Source organism: Ursus americanus, chromosome 26 (genome assembly GCF_024610735.1).
Source record: "Ursus americanus isolate L20-20 chromosome 26, mUrsAme1.1.p, whole genome shotgun sequence".
Lineage (NCBI taxonomy): Eukaryota > Metazoa > Chordata > Mammalia > Carnivora > Ursidae > Ursus > Ursus americanus.
The window spans coordinates 31,876,116-31,889,653 of record NC_142152.1 but is presented as its reverse complement, the minus strand read 5'-3'; the positions used below and the strand labels follow the sequence as shown (position 1 = coordinate 31,889,653).

Sequence of the window (13,538 nt, the reverse complement as noted above, 5' to 3'; positions counted from 1 at the left end):
GCCAAGAAATTCGGGTACCCAGGAAAAGGCCTGGCACCGGCTGTGGAGACCAGCGTGGTTTACCTGGTCCCTCTTTCCTCCCCATTGTTGCTGAGGTGAGCTCATGCCAGGTTCCTCAGCAAGCCTCAGACTGGGCCTTTACTTAGTAAAGTGGCCTCTCTGCACTACACGGAGTTGGGCTTGACCAGTTTTTCCTAGATGAAGAAAGAGAGAACATAGCATCATGGCACAGGATTATTTTGGAGGTCAGCTTGTCCTCTAGACATTGGCCTGGGTTCAAATTGTCTTGGCTCCAGAATTTATGAGCCACGTGAACCTGTCTGGACCTCAGTTTCCTCATCCGTAAAATGGGAATAATAATACCGATGTTGAAGGCTGTTGAGCAATAGAAATAAAGAAATGACATAGTTAAAGTACTGAGGACATGAGGGTTGTCAATAATTGATGGCTTCTAGTATTAGTGTCGTTGTCATGATCATCACTGTTACCATCACCATAAATCAAGTGAATGACAGCCGGGGGCATGAGGCAGCCATGGTGCGTTGGACTTGGACTTCATGAGCCTGTTCCCGAGGATGCAGTGTGGTCTGCAGACCATCTGCATCTTTGCAGTAAGCACGCACTTACACCTACGTCCATTTCATTTGTGACTCTAGCATTTTCCTGCAGGTCTTGTGCCTCTGTTGTGGTCATGGTACAAAATGGCCATGCAGTTTTCTGGCCTGGAAAAAGGAGTGTGACCTGGAAGTATTCCTCTTGAATTCGAAGTTGGAAAGATGTAAAAACTCTCCTCCCCATCCTTCCTCTACCCCCACGAGGTCTGAGGGACAAAAAAAAAAATAGATCTTTCTCTCTGCATCCCTTAAACCCAGTTTACAAAATTAACAAAGGAAGATGGATGGACTGAAATAAGACTCCCAGAGAAGAGATGGGAGCCTCCTAATTGATTCCCACAAAGCTGCTGGTTATTTACAACTAGGAAAATTGCCTGCTTGGAGATACCGATTCAGCTTTCTGGTTCCGCTGGCTTGACAGGAAACATTCACTGGGCCTGGCTGGAAGAGCTCTCAGGGAGGAGGAAACTGGAGTGAGTTACGTCTGACTGTTTAACACCATCTCATTCATAGATTTCTGCCTCTTCCCCCAGTTGAACATTCACAGTCTCTTTTTTAGTATATAATTGTTCATTTTATATTTTTGTGTTTGCTAGAGCTGAGCGTATATTAATTACTGACAGTCTGTAATTATGTTGTCTATTTGCCATTCCTGTGGCGGCAAGGGTAGTAACTAGAATTCTTCCAAGAGCAAGAATTTCAATTTATCACTGCCCCCCCCAAACCATTTAGAAATTGATACATTTCACGCACACTCTGGATATAGTTGAGTGAATGCCACGTTACTGACCTTCATTATCAGCTTTTAAGCTCAGACGTGCCACTGTACTCTAACTTAAAAAACCCAAAATTTTGGTTTATCCACTCAATCCACAGCCACTTACTGAACATCCACTGTGCGCTAGGTGCTTGGTATATATCTCCAAATAAAACAAACAAAAATAAAATATCCTGCGGTTCTGTGTGTAACCGAGGCAACTGCCCAACTGACCACTAAAGCCACTGTCTGGCTGGTGGCAGTGCATATGGGTCCCCTAGGCTCTTGAACACTTGACATTTCCCAGCACTGTAATAATGTGGAATATGGTAAGAAGTTAGAAGCCACTGGCAATCAAAGTTATTATTTCACATTAAAATCCCCCTATATGATATTGGCAGCTGAGACATACTTGGAAAACATAATAATTTAAAGATTATCAGATTAGTTCCAGACATCCCCAGGGTCTGTGTGCAAATTAAATTAGAGATACATGAAATTGATCCAATCAAGAAACAGGGCTGGGATTAAGGGACATGTTCTCACTGTAGGGACCAGGTAAACCGAGTGACTGTTCATACTGTCCAAAGCCACATTCCTCAAAGGGAGGTTCCAGCACCCTACCTTGAAGTTGACCCCTGGGACTGATTGCCAGGGTTGAGTTCTCTGGTGCTAGAAAGGTGGAAGGATAGGGACTTGGTTGGAAAGGGTCTGCAGGAACTGGAGTCAGAGAGAATCCTACTGTTGGATAATGCTGAAGGGCAACTCCTTAGAGGGGAAAGGATTTGGGGGAAGGTAAGCAGATGGAAATACTCTAAGAAGGCACATGAGTTCCCCCATATTAATTTGGCAGTTTTTCTAGAGCCTCTAATGTGCTAGAGTGAGACCAAGATGGAGGCCAGGCTCGTGTGGAGTTTCCATTTCAGTGAGGGAAGCAAGGCGGACCGACAGGACGGACAGATGTGATGTGATGTGAAGTGATGTCATACAGTTATGAGTGCTACAAAGAATTATAAAGCAGGGTAAAGGAATAGAGTAATCAAGGTCCTGCTTTACTCATCCTGTCTAGTGGTTTGGTGGTTCTTCTCAGTATGAGAAGAAGACACTGCTGGGAGGAGGGGTCAGGTTTGGGGTTTTTTTTGTTTTTTGGGGGGAGTATCCACAAATCAATACAGGGCTTTTACTACATCTTTTATTTTTTTAATTTTTATTTTTTTTAAAGAAAGAGCAGGTGGGGAAGGAAGAGGCAGAGGGAGGAGAGAGAGAATCTTAAGCAGGCTCCATGCTCGGTGCAGGGCTCCATCTCAGGACCCTGAGACCACGACCTGAGCCGAAATCAAGTCGGAGGCTTAACCGACTGAGCCACCCAGACATCCCTTATTGCATCCTTAAGATATCACAGAGGTCTGAGGAATCATCTGGCAGCTTGTTCTTTCTTTAGCTGTACAACTTAGCACTTACTCCTTAGCCTGCTGAACTGTTCATTTTTCAGAGACTTAGATACCATCCCCAAATTCTCTGAAAACCTTGTTTTAACTGGTACGGCTTGCTGAGTCCAAGCAGCCGAATTTTACAGGGTCAGTGTCATTTCCTTCAAGAATTAACTCCTCTTTCTGGGCTTGCGATATTGAACAAGCAACACCTGGCCTCATCCAAACCCTAGGCATGTATTTTTTGCCCAAGCAATTTTGGGTTTCAACAGGAGCCCATTCTCCTGAATAATGACACTGATGGGGAAGGGAGCATACTGAGACATCGTCTTGTAACTGAAGCACAGTGTAAGGCCGTTGATCGTGTTCTGTACAACGACACAGATAACGCACACAGTAGCCAGTTTCTTTCCATTTCTCCACCATTTGTCAATGGGAGCCTCCTTCTTTTTCTTTGCAAGGAGACTGAGTTCTACACTGATGTGATTGAAGTCTCTTGGCAGGGTTCCTCTGGGGGCCTTCAAAATAATTGTGTGTCGCTTTGGAGTGATGTCAACATTTTCTGGAATGTCAACAGTCTGATTGCTGAGAATGATGCCACAAAGAGCAGTTTTTGTTTTTTAATTAACCTTTTGAGATAATTGTAGATTAACGTGCAGCTGTAAGTAATAATACAGAGATCCTGTTGTACCTTTACTCAGTTTCTCCCAGTGGTAACATCTTGCAAAACTACAGTGCTGTGTATGTATAATCTCACCTGTATCTACAAAAAAAGTCTTGCTGGGATTTTGATAGAAATTGCATTCAACTTGTGTGGTAATCTGGGGACAAATGATGCCTTTATTCAGTCTTCTAATCCATGAACATGCTATGCCTGTCCATTTATTTAGATCTCCTTTGATTTCTTTCCTTAGGATTTTGTGGTTTTCAGCATACAAGTCCTATACTGTATTTCATTTTTCTTGAGCAATTGTAAATGGCATTTAAAAAACTGTGTGTCTACTCGTTCATTGCTAACAAATAGGAGTACAGTGGATTTTGTATGTTTACCTTGTATCCTGAGCGCTTGCTGAATGCACTTATTAATTCTAGGAGGGTTTGGGAGTTTTTTTGTAGCTTCCTTGGGATTTTCTATGTAGACAGTCTGCAAATCGAGCAAGTTTTATGTCTTCCCTTTTGATCTGTATGCCTTTTATTTCATTTTCTTGCCTTATTGCACCAGCTAGAACTTCCGGCACTGTTAAGTAAGAGTGGTGAAAGGAGACATCCTCAGTTGTTCCCAGTCCTAGGAAGAAAGCATTCAGTCTTTTCTCTATTAAGCATAATGTTAGCTGTAGGGGTTTTTGTAGATGCTCTTTGAAAAGTTGAGTAAATCTCTTCCTAGTTTGGCGAGCATTTATATCAAGATTAGATGCTGGATTTTTTGTAGCTTTTTCTACATCAACTGATATGATTGTGTAGTTTCTCTTCTGTAGCCTGTTGATAATGGTGGGTTACCTTGATTTTCAAATATTGAACCAGCCTTGCCTCCCTGAAATAAACCCCACTTATTCATGTATATAATTCCATTTATATATTCCTGAATTATATTTGCTAATACCTTGTTAAGGATTTTTATGCCTGTATTCATAAGGGATGTTGGTCTGTAGTTTACCGTTTCTGTACTGCCTTTAGCGGGTCAGTTTTCTTCTCTCCACCTTTCAGAAGCCTCTTGTGTTTAACTTATATTTAGTGTTCAAGTGTTTTTACTTCCATCGGTGGGAAGAATAGGCAAAAGTGTATCTATTCCATTTTCCTGGAAGTAGAAGTCCCTTCAGATGTTCGGGTTTTAGGTATACTGTTAAGCAGATACATAATTGGCTAGCAGCAGAACAGAAAATCCTGAGTTCAGACCTCGATAAATAAAAAATGCTACCAAGCGACCCAATTCTAAAAGAAGCTGATAAAGAGATTTGGGCTGCGCAGAGAGGCATAACCACATCAGCTCCTCACCACCACTTCCTGAACTTCCCAGCAGAAGAAAGACTCTGTTAAGGTCACCAGAACATCAGGGACCATTAGACATTGGAGCAGCATACCCAGATGGAGACCTTTTGCAAGGAACTTCAGTCTGCTGCTGCGCCCACAGCATTCATTTAAATTGTGTCACCTGAAAGCTGTTGGTAAAACCAGGTCTTTACAGAAAAGTGCTCTGGGCATTGCTGCAGGCTCTGTGGTGCCTTTCGGGCTTGTGTGCCAGAAAGGGTCTGAAACTTCAGCCGGGGGGAGTTTGTCTTCTGCTGTAGACAGGTAATGATGACTGGTAGAGGAGATGGGTTCTCAGTGTCAATGAGAATTTCTTTCTGCACTAAAAGAGCTGATGAATGCTGGGGTCTGCGTGGCTAGAGTAGCCCTGGGTCAGCTCCAGGAGTCAGGGCACAGTGTCTGGCAGGCCAAAGGTGTAATGTCAGAAAATAGAACTTTGTAAAGGCTTGGAACGCAGGCCTACCAGACCAGAAGATCGGTGGCCTCAGGTGTCCCCAGGGCTAGAGCATTTTCAGTCTTAGGGGGTGGGGGCAGTAGGCCAACCATCAGGATAACTAAAGGCTCAGCTTCTAATCAGTGCGTGCAAATTGGAGACAAGTTACTAGGAGCCCCCAGCTTCTTGCTTACTGTTACCTCATGTGACCCCAAGGAAAGACGCTGGCACTCTCCAAGCAAGGCACCAGAATCCTCACTGGTAAAGGAGTCATTGGCCGCTACTGTCAAAGCCTCCTTCCAGCCCCTAAGTCCAGTCAGCCTGTGACTGAGACCAGGCTTCAGGGAGGACAGTTGGCAGATGGGCCACTGGGTATGTGTTTTCCCCCTCTGTTGAGAGCCAGGGGCCTCGTGTCTACACCCAAGAAAGGAATACATTGTAGAGCAATGCCTGCTCCACCCAGAGCCATGTAGCCAGCCATGGGTTAACTCTGTCACTCCTTTAGCTTTGTGCCCTCAGACAAAAGACTTCTCGGCCTACCTGGGCTTCAGTTTCCCCATCTGAAGGCTAGTATAATGAAGTGTTGCAAACTTAGTGGCTTAAAACAACACAAATTTATTATCTTAAAGTTCTGATGTCGGAAGTCCAAAATGGGCCTAATGGAGCTAAAATCAAGGGATTTTAGGGTGTGCGTTGTGGAGGCTCTAGGGGAGAATCCATTTTCTTACCTTTTCGAGCTTCTAGAGGCCACCACATTCCTTGGCTTAGAGCCCCTTCTTCCAGCTTCAGAGACAAGAGTGGATCAGGTTTTTCTCCCATGAAATCACTCTTTCACTCATAAGGACCTTTGTGATTACATTGGCCCCACCCAGATAATCCAGAAGAATTCTACCGCCTCCATCCAGGACATGGGTTCTCCCATGCTCTGTAACCTAACGTATTCACACATTCTAGTGATTGGGACGTCAACATCTTTGGGGAAGGGGTATTTTTCTGCCTTCCGTGATCTGTAAGACCCTTTCCAGCTGAACATGCTGCAGTTCCAAATGCTCGAGTGCTGGGGCTCGAGGGTCAGCCCCTGACGGAAACCGCCAAGGTCATGGCGGCTGATGGGGCCCATGAGCTGGTGCCAAGTGGTATTGGCATAAGCCCCTCATGTGGGCATACTCCTGTTCTTTACTTTAAGTGGTTAGCTATCTTTTGGCCTTTCTTACGATTTCCAAGAAATATGGCCCAAGAGTAGAGGTTACAGAGATTCAATGAGGGAATCAATAGGCCACAGGTTCTGACAGCTCCTGGTTCCAAAGGTCTCTTCTCCATGGAGAAGTTTTCAAAACAGGAGATATTTATTTCCAATCTCCTCTTATCTTCTTGGTGGTTTACTTTAGCAAATATTTGCAGGCACCTACTGTGGGTACAGTGATTGAGTAAGAAATAACCCCTGCTCTCCAGGAGTGGTAGGCAGAGAGGGTACAAATGACCATAGTCCAAGTGTCACCAAGAAACAGACAAAACAACATCACAGGCTGGATGCAGGTGACTTGGCTTCTCACTGTGAAATTTGAGCTGGAGCTTTAAGAGTTTGGAGGATTTCAGCAGCAAGTGTCGGGGTGGTCCTGCTGGCAGTGGGGACTGTGTGGGCCCAGAGGGGAAGCATGGGCATGTTCCGGGAGTGTGGCGCCAGGAGCATGGAGGGCGCCATCAGGCCGAGAACTCTGCTTTCTTCGCCTGCTCTCACCGGTCCAGCATTGAAAAGAAGTATCTTTTCCCCATATGATCACTAGAATCGTAATGCCTTTCTGCTACATTTTTCCTTCCACTGTCCCTACAGTGGAGTTTGGTCCTCCCCTTACACATTTGTGCTCTTCGTTTTAGCTTTCGGTATGTGATTAGCTAGTGCTGTGGGTTGAATTGTGCCCCCTCTAAAAAAAGATATGCTGAAGTCCTCACCCACCCCCACCCCCAGTACTTGGGAATGTGACCTAAGTTTGCAGCCATAATCAGTTTACATCTTGTAACCAAGATGCGGCCATTCACAGGCCCTGATCCAGTGGGACTGGTGTCCTTATTAGAAGTGGGACATTTGGACACAGACACACACAGGAAGAGCTCCATGGGATGATGGACGCAGAGATGGGAGCAATGCGGCTAGCCGCAAGCCCAGGATTGATGCCCACCACAGGATGAGGCGAGGAAGGAATCTACCTACAGGTTTCAGAGGGAGGAACGTGGCCCTGCCAGCACCTTGATTTTAGACCTCTAGCCTCCAGAACCATAAGACCGCAAATCCCTGCTGTTTTAAGTACCCCCCGCTCCCCCTGCCACCCCCATTCAAGGTTCTTTGTTCTGGCAGCCCTAGGAACTCACAGTTTGTTCTCAGCCCTGCACCAGGCTAATGTGGCTGGGTTTCTGCTCAGATGACCTTGGTGTCAGGGAAGTTCAGTTCTGCCTATTGAAGTCATATCGGTGGCTAATAGGTGGTCTTTGCGGGGTGGGGGGGGAGGCCGGTCATCAGAGGGGCCCCTCGGTTGTCTGAGGTCTCTGGGATCCGCGGAGGAGGAGGAGGACAGTGAGGGACGAAGGGATGTGCAAGCACATCCGCTCTCTGACCCCGTCCCTCCGGGGCTCTCCAGGCCCAGCGGCTGTGATGTGCCTTCTCTTAGAGGCTGGGAGCTAGACTAGAGTCACAGGGCTTTAGGGCAAGGGACTTGAGAGTGCATTTGTTCCAGCTCCTTGTGACAGATGATAAACTGCCCTGGGAAGCATCCTGTGACCCGTCCAAGGTCCCTCTGCTAGAAGCCAAGTCAGGACTTGAGTTCACATCTTAAACCTCACACCCAGACCTTTAAGATTTAGAGGGACTCCAGGGGCTGTGGTTCTGGCTTCTGCAAGTTTTCTTTGGGGCACAGAATTTTAACTTAGGTCTTTATTCTGTATTTACTGAGAGAGAAAAAGCATAGAGATTTTTTAAAAAAAGAAAAAGCAAAAAAAGGGAACACGTTGACCTTCAGGAAGGGGGTTTGAAAGAATAAGTTTATGTGACTTTTTAAAAAGTCCCCTGGATATTTTGTTTTACTGTGTGTCATGGAAAAGGAAATCCACTCCCCAGGCTCAGGTGAATGGGAAATTCTGTCTGGCTCCCAGCTCCGATGGTTGACCATTCCCCTCCTTGCCCTCCGGGTGTTGCAGAGTATTGAATTTATTAAATCAGCAGCTATTATATGACCTCAGACACTGCCAAGTAGCACTTTTAGCCTTGTTGTGACTTTCCTGTCCTTCTGCAGGGTGCAGCAGAGCCACTAATGTTGTTTCAATAGATTTCAGCTTTCCAGAGTTGCTTTGAATCACAAGTACGGAATGCCGGGTAGATTCATTACAGCAGCAGCAATGCGGACACAGCGTCTTGGTAGCTTTAAATCAATATCTCTCCTGAAGGTTCTGAGGAATGTCATATGCAAGGCACATTGCCTGCGCGAGCATCCTTTGTGTTGGGTGCCCTGGAATGTAATTTCTATCAGTAAGACATAAAGGAGACATGAAGAGAGATCATTTTGCTTGGCAGCACACAATGAAAGGAGTGGGGGGCGGGGGTTGTGGTGGTTTTTTGTTGTTACTATTATTGTTTCTTGGCTTCCTCCAACAAAGAAATGCTGTGTGGCTTTCAGGAGTCTCTCCGTGCAAAGTGCATCCTGTCACGAATGATCAGTGTCCTGCCATTTTGAAATGGCAAAAGTGGCTTTAGCAGCCCTTACGAAATTGTCGTTGCCATGCCGGGCGTCGGAGACCAGCTTCTCGGAGACATTGACGCTGGTCCCCTTCCTCCTGTCCCTCTTGCAACTGCCAGTGTGCTGTCACTTTAACAGACTGTCACCCTGCAATGGGGTTGCTTCATCCAGGGCTGTGGGAAAACAAGGTTAGAGGAGCAGAGACTTTGTCGATGGTGAGTAAGTGGGATTAGTTTAAACCAATATTGAAAAATGGTTTGCACAACTCTCGGCGGCTTGTATTACTTCTGAAAGCATGTGCTCTTTCAGCCTTCATTGGCGCAGATACAGTTAAAGTTGCATCAGGACCTCTGTTATATAATGTTTCCCAGTTATATAATTAAGGGTCCTGTTTTTTCTTGTCCTGGTTTATATCGATTGGAACGAGGATAGAAGATCGCAACAGTTCATAGTCTTCTGTAATAGCCGAGGCAGTAACTTTATTGATGAAAGCACATGGGGTCTATTGGTTGTCAGTAATACTATATGCAGGATGAAGTGTGCGTATGTGACCAGTTTGCGTTTGAAGAATAGAAGGTGAGTTTCAGACACGTGTATCATCCTACAGATGAGCCCTTTGAAAGAACTGACCTTCAGAGTCTGGCTTCTCGGAACCTTCTCGTTTCGGCCCATGTCTCTAGCTGGTCAGAAACCTAAAACAGGCCTAGGCATGGAAAAGTACAATCATGTAGTGACCGTCACAGCTGCCGTGAGGCGGCTCCTGTGGCTTTTTGCCAGACCTGGCTCAGATACAGTTAGGAAACATTACGGCCGAAGGGCAGGTAGGGTTCTTGGGAGTTAGGTCCGCACCTTACGCTTGAGCAGCTGTTAGCACCTGCTCCTATCTGGGCCCACGCCCAGCTCTTAGGAACGGAAGCTTGGGAGCCGTACATTGCAGCCCCTGCGGGCGGTCGATTTGAGCAGACCTAGAAATCGGCTTCCGCCGTCCCCCAGCTGCCATCTACCCGGTCTGGAAGGGTTGCAGAATAGGCGTGTCCGTCCGTCCCAGGCCCCAGCTCAGCGGGCACCAGTAGGCAGGCAGGAAAGGAGTATCACTGGGGCAGCCGTGCTGTTCCTTGACCGCCTCTATCTCTGGATGTGAGGATTCTGGGGCCCTGGCACCCCAGCCATGTGGCTGGGACCTTCTGAAGAGTTGCTAGTCCTCAGGGGCGGGTGCCCACGTCCTGCTGTAACGAAACTCTGGTCAGCAGAACTTTAGAGGGCACCCTTTCCACTCTGCCAGGCACATCAGATCCCCACGTTGCCCCTTCCTGATCCCTTGAACCTGGACCCACCCCACTCTTCTTCATCCTCGGCTGCCCTCCCACATAAGCCCCTGGATCCTTAGCACCCGCCAGTGCCCTCCTTCCTCAGGTCTGGGCTGCTCGTGACTCCCAGAATGCGTGTGGCCAGTGCAGCCGAGAAATCATGCTAACATCTCCTTCTGCAACGGTAACATTGTACTGTCGGTGCTTCCTAAAAAGCAAGTACTGATACCAAATGGAGTTGTGGATAATTTTGATTTTCTTCTTTATACTCTTGTTTTTTTATCAAGTTTTCTACAATAAACATGTACTACTTTTCTAGCTGGAAAGAAAAAAAATTCTAAAACAGCAGTTTGGGAGACCAAAAATAAAAACAAGTAAATTTTGTTTTTTTCGGTAGAATGACAACAGCAACGGCATAACCACCCAAGGTAAATCAGTGCAGAAATATTAGGCAGGCTTGCTTCTCCTCATCAAGTAATAGATGGCCTTGCACAGGTGAGATGGTGTGGGACATTATCATCATTATCATCAGCCTCAAGTCCTGATATTTTTGCAGAGCTGCTGGGTATGTGCTACTCCAGTAGACACCATGGGGATTTATTACAAGGTTGTTGTGAGGCTCAAATGAGAAAATAGATGTGAAAGTACTTTATAAATGGAAGCTATTATTTCCAACAAAAAGTGGAAAACTTTCATCTACATTGGGAGACAAGGCAGAGCGATGTGTCTACAGTTTAACATAGGGAAAGGCATGGCCTCTACGAACGAAGAACTTAAGTTCATCTGTTCGCTAAATAAATACTTACTGGGGCCGACCATGTGCCCGGAACAGGTTATGGTGCTTGGGATTTATCAATGAAAACACAGATACAATCCTTTCCCTTGTGGAGCCTTGTGAGGGAGACAGATGAGAAACAGTACATCTGCTAATAAATTAAAAAGTAGTCATCAAAATAATAATAACTGTGACTAACACTTAACGTAGTGCTTACTTTGTGCCAAGTCTGGTCCTGAGCTCCTTACATATAGTCCCAAACACAGCCAGGAAGGCAGATGCTGTTGTTAACCACATTGGGGGAAAACGATCCACTCGGAGGTGAAGTGACTTGCCCAGGGTCCCACAGCTAGTAATGCCGGAGCTAGAATTCAGTCTGAGAGGGCCTGGCCTTCATCTCAGCAAGTGTTGGCAGATGTGAGACTGTGGAAGAAGAAACAGCACGGCAAGGAATCACCCATTGAGAAGACATCCTCTGAGTGCTCCATGCCTGGCATCATGTTGGATAGCTGGGGTACAGAGTGCAAGAGGCAGTATGCCTGGATGGAGGAGGTCACCGTTCTCCTGGGAATGACAGAGGGGTGTGCAGACGTATTAGTGAACCATGTGATAACCTTGGTTTCCTAGGATAGCAGAGACATCATATTGAAAAAGCATTGGTTTCCATGACCTCTTTTTTTCTTGGGCGTGTGCTAGTGAATTCCTGGCTGTGGCTGCCTTACCTTTTTCTGAAGGCCACTGGTCAGTGCTGTTGGCTGCTCTCTGGCTACAGAGGCAGATGAAGCCAGTAGCTGCTTTGGTTAGACTCCAGGCCACAAAGCCAGGGGCGTTGGCCATCCTGAGCTCATCTCTGCTCTACACCAGTAGGGCCTGTTCGGTTCCCCTGGATGCCCTTCTGTTCAGCTGGTGCCTGTGCTGCCATCCCTGTTTGCTCTTTTGAGTGTCATTCCTGCTACCTTTCGTCCATCCTGCGCGTCACACACAGAGATGTACCCAGCCCTGCACACGGTCCTCTGTCCCAAGACTGGCAGCCAGGGAGAACACAAGCCCACGCAAGAGACGCCCTTGGCAGTTTATTTCCTGCTAGTAAGGGGTCAGTAGCACGTGGTCCCTGCCCAAATGCAGCACATGTGTTCCCACAACGCATCTTCCTTCTGTAACGATGGTGTCTTGACACAGTGCCCTCTTTTCTCCCACTTACGTGATCCCACAGCCCCCAGGGTAGAACGGTGTTCGGTCTGCAGAGCTACCGTAATCGCGTGCTCAGCGCTGAGTCACAAGGAATGAATACTCTTGTGCTCTAGGGGGGTTTGTGTGTTTGGTTAGGGGTTATGTTTGTTTCCCTGTTTGTTTTGTCTGACAAAGTCCATGACTAAGTCTGCCTTGTCTTTGCTGTTGCTCAGGATTCAGGAGATGAGCGTTGCCACCGGGGAAGCTCCCCCTCACCTGTTTTTGTCCCTGGGACAACCACTCTTACCTCTTTCCCCAGAGTCCTGAGTGCAGGAGAGTGACTGTCCTCGTGAACCTGTCACAGGTCAGGACTCCCTGACCTTCTGTGGGGCAGTTGAACCAATTCCCTTCGTGAGGCCTGTGGCGGGTGTTTTTGTTGCTTATTAAAGCTTGGCACTGGGCAAGGTTCTTTCATGACTGTTTTTTCAGTTCTCAAAGCAACTCATTTTATGGCTGGGAAACCCAGGCTCAGAGAAATACAGTAGCCTCTTCCCAGGCACACAGCTAGCAAGTACTAGAACAGGACTTCAGTCCAGGTTTGGAAATGGAAATTTCACTTTGTTTTCCTTTCCAGTATACTGCCCCAAAGGGTGTTTGGATTAGAAAGTAAATGTCTTTCAGGTGTTATTATATTAGTCTGAATAAATTCTCTTGTGTGGGGAAATGAACTGAGCCTGTCTTCCTAAAGTGTCCTCTTAAAACACTTCCAGGCTCCTACAAGCCATGCCTTTTTTTCCCCCCACTTTTTTATTTACTTATTTTTTCTGTTCCTATGATAAACTAGAAGAGGCAGGATTGAAGACTTTTTTCTAATAAAATAAGAAATCACATTTTCTTCAAATCTGTGCTTTTCTATTTCTAAACAAGTAGAAGATGATAGGGTATAAAAATGATGACTCTGTCTTACAGGTTAAGAATGAAACGGCTATTATTTAGAGTAGCATTTGAACTGCAGAAATGGACAAGCAGGTGATGCTTACGTACTGTGACCTTGTTAGTTTCCCACACATTAGCAAGTTTTGCAGTAAATTTTACTGAATAGACAAAAAGAAAGGTTTCATAACGTATCCAAGAACGTCTTGAGGGTTCATTGATGAGTTTTAAGGGTTTAGGCAAATCCCAGAAATTATATTCAAAACATGTGCCTTACTGAGCTTTTCTAATTAGAGATTCCTTCTTTTTCATCAGACCCTCAAAGGACATCTTCCCTGTATCCGTGTTCGCTGTTGCGTAACAAATTAC

General features: G+C 46.1%; 1 protein-coding gene and 1 pseudogene across 13 annotated transcripts in view; one reads left to right on the top strand and one right to left on the bottom strand.

Annotated features, from left to right (window-relative positions):
* The window catches only part of FOXN3 (forkhead box N3), a 385,552-nt gene that overhangs the window by 304,465 nt on the left and 67,549 nt on the right, over nt 1-13,538 (top strand). The gene's annotated exons all lie outside the window — the stretch shown is intronic.
* Nucleotides 2,785-11,903, bottom strand: LOC123798847 (large ribosomal subunit protein uL6 pseudogene; annotated as a pseudogene).